The 3,738-nt window shown below is 40.0% G+C and overlaps 1 non-coding gene across 1 annotated transcript; it reads right to left on the minus strand.

The window, feature by feature from the left end:
- Positions 1-279: 279 nt before the first annotated feature.
- Positions 280-386, minus strand: LOC141700228 (small nucleolar RNA R71). Its single transcript, XR_012566253.1, has one exon. It is a non-coding gene; the product is annotated as a small nucleolar RNA R71 (small nucleolar RNA).
- Between the last annotated feature and the right edge of the window lie 3,352 nt (positions 387-3,738).

Genomic DNA, 3,738 nt, shown 5'->3' on the forward strand with positions numbered 1-3,738 from the left:
AAAATCAAGGCTAGCATGATTCGGATGGTGCAGAACTCGGTTCAGTTTGGGGGTTCTCCAACGGAAGATCCCAACATGCATATCAGAGATTTCATCGAGATCTGCGACACTTTCAAAATCAATGTCTCTGAAGATACTATTAAGTTGAGGCTATTCCCATTCTCTATGAGGGATAAAGCTAAGTGTTGGTTATAATCTCTACCACCAGGCTCAATCACCAAGTGGGAAGATCTTGCTCATAAGTTTCTCACTAAATTATTCCCTATGGCGAAGACAGCTGCAATCAGGAATGCTTTTACTCAATTTGCGCAACAATCGGGAGAATCTTTGTGTGAAGCTTGGGATCATCATAAGGAGATGCTTAGGAAGTGTCCTCATCATGGGATGCCTGAATGGATAATTATTCACTGCTTTTATAATGGATTGGGTGCAACTTCTGGACCCATGCTTGATGTAGCATCAGGTAGAGCCTTGTGCGCTAAGAGCTACGATGAAGATTATGATTTGATTAAACTGATGGCTGCTAATGAATATCAGAATCCTTCTCAGAGACTAACTCAAGGCAAAGTAGCGGGAATTCTCGAGGTAGATGCTGCTACTTCTATAGTTGCTCAGCTTATAGCTTTGACGATGAAGGTGGATTCTTTGGCTAATTATGGAGTTAATCAGATCACTAGTGTCTTTGAGCTTTATACTGGTGCACATGAGACAGTGCAGTATGCTATTTCTAGCGAATCAGCTTACTTCGCGAGTAACTTTTAAAGGTCACAGCAACCAGTCCTAGCCACCTATCATCCCAACAACCGCAATCATCATAACTTCAGCTGGAACAACACTAAGAATGCGGTGCAGCATCCTTATCAGCTGTATGCCGCAAAGCAATACTACCGTCTTGGTTTTCAACAACCACAATACACACCAAGACAACAACTCCAACTGTAACAATCTAATGAAAACTCTAAATTGGAGGAGTTTAGGCTCATGTGCAAGAGCCAAACGGTTTCTATCAAGACCTTGGAAAATCAAATTGGGCAGATTGCCAATGCCTTGCTGAATCGAAAACCTGGTACCCTCCCTAGTGACACTAAAGTGCTAGGAAAGAAGGAAGCAAAAGAGCAGGTTAGGGCAATTATATTGAAGTCTGGGAAGGTTGCAAGCCAAGAAAAAGCTCAAGTTCAAGAATCTGAAGATGTGGCTGAAGAAGAAGTGCAGAAGGAAGCAGAAGTGGAACCAAGGAACCAAAATGTGGAACACACTCCTCCCGAGAATAATACATGGGAGAAACTGATATATCCTCCACTACCTTTTCCTAAGAGGCTGCAGAAGTAAAAGTTGGATAAGCAGTTAACGAAGTTTCTTGAGGTGTTCAAGAAACTTCATATCAACATACCTTTCCCTGAAGCTCTTAAATAGATGCCTAGCTATGTCAAGTTTATGAAATATATTCTCTCTCGGAAAGTGAAGCTCAATAAAATATAGATCATTGCTCTCACGGAGGAATGCATTGCTGTGGTGGAACAGAAGTTGCCTCCGAAGCTTAAAGATCCTGGAAGCCTCACTATTTCTTGTACCATTGGAAAAGTGTCATTCGACAACAGCTTATGTGACATGGGAGCTAGCATCAATTTGATGCCTTTGTCTATCTTCAAGAAGTTGGACTTACCTGATCCAAAGCCTACATATATGACCTTGCAGTTGGCCAAACGTTCTACGAGGCATTGTGGAGGATGTCTTGGTCAAGGTGGACGAACTCATATTTCATGTATATTTTGTAATTCTTGATTTCGAGGAGGATAAGAAGATTCCCATAATCTTGGGAAGACCATTCTTGGCTACGGGCCGAACCTTGATTGATGTGCAGAAGGGTGAGCTCACTATGTGAGTACTCGTTCAGAATGTGACTTTTAATGTGTTTAATGTCAAGAAATTCCCCACTGATAATAAGGAGTGCATAAAAGTGGAGTTGGTCGATTATGTGGTTACTTCAGAACTTGATCAAATGCTAAGGTCTAATGCCTTAGAGAAAGCCTTGTTGGGAAATTCAGATAGTGAAGATGACAAAGGTGATGAGCAGTTGCAATATTTGAATGCTTCTCATTGGAAGGGAATGATGGATATGCCATTTGAATCTCTTAGATTGGAAGAGCTGAAAAATTCTCCAAAATGCCTCAAGTCATCTATTGAGTAATCTCCAACACTCGGGTTTAAACCATTACCTGAACACTTGAGGTATGCATTTTTAGGTGATGTATCTACTTTGCATGTTATTATTGCATCTGACCTTTCAGGTATTGATGAGGATAAGTTCTTGAGGATTCTGAGAGATTTCAAATTGGTAATACAATGGACTATAGCAGATATCAAGGGAATCAGCCCTTCTTATTACATGCATAAAGTTCTGCTAGAGGAAGGTAGCAAGCCAACTATAAAGCAACAAAGAAAGCTTAATCCAATCATGAAAGAAGTTATGAAGAAGGAAATTCTTAAGTGGCTAGATATAGGGATCATCTATCATATTTCTGACAGTTCTTGGGTGAGTCCAGTAAAATGTGTGTCAAAGAAAGGAGGCGTCAAAGTTGTTGCTAATGAGAAGAATGAGCTCATTCCTACTCGAACAGTCATATCGTGGAGAGTTTTCATGGATTACAGGAAGCTGAATAAATCTACGAGGAAGGATCACTTCCCTGTTTCCTTTATTCATCAGATGCTTGACAGGTTTGCTAGGCATGAGTGCTATTGTCTTCTGGATGGCTATTCGGGTTATAATCAAATTTGTATCGCTCAAGAGGATCAAGAAAAGACTACTTTTACTTGTCCATATGGTACTTTTGCCTTAAGAAGAGTTTCTTTGGGTTATGTGGTGCACCTGCCACATTTCAGAGATGCATAATGGCTATCTTCTATGACATGATTGGTGAGAATATGGAGGTAATTAAGGACGATTCCTCTGTATTCGATGATTCTTTTGACGAGTGCTTGCAAAATCTTGGCACCATTCTTAAAACGTGTGTTGAGACCAGTCTGGTTCTCAACCGGGAGAAATGTCACTTTATGGTGCAACAGGGCATCATTCTTAGGCACAAGGTCTCTAGTATAGGTCTTGAGGTGGATAAAGCCAAGGTGAGGGTCATTAAAAACCTTCCTCTACCAATTTCAGTTAAGGGAGTCCGCAGCTTTCTTGGCCATACGAGTTTCTATCGGCGTTTCATCAAGGACTTCTCTAAAATCTCTAAACCCTTGTACAATCCTTTAGAGAAAGATGTCCCTTTTAAGTTTGATGATGAGTCCCTAGCTGCTTTTGAGAGCTTAAAAAAAAGTTTGATCATGGCACTTGTCATAACTGCACCCCTAAAAAAAGATATGTGTTGATGCATAATTGACCACGAGCGTGCTCTTTAATACTCGAGTTATTAAGTTCATAGGGGACTTTGTGCCTAGTGACCTAAGGCTTTTATAGTCTTGGATCCACTAACCTAACGCTTACTACATGGGTATTATTGTATAAGTCTTTTGTGGACCTCACTCATTGCACGATCAAATAAGCATATTTGTGATTGTTTAGGTGTTGTGAATAAAAGCATGAATCCATGTAATAACTCCGATATAAGAATTGAAGTATTGTGAGTCATTTTGATTTTAGCGTTAATTCTATTTATAACCTTGTGATTGCCTTGATGAGTAGTAAGTCGTGATTATTGATCTAGTTGCGATAGTATATATTTTAAGCATCTGCAAACA

This window comes from Apium graveolens, unplaced genomic scaffold (genome assembly GCF_009905375.1).
Source record: "Apium graveolens cultivar Ventura unplaced genomic scaffold, ASM990537v1 ctg1931, whole genome shotgun sequence".
NCBI lineage: Eukaryota > Viridiplantae > Streptophyta > Magnoliopsida > Apiales > Apiaceae > Apium > Apium graveolens.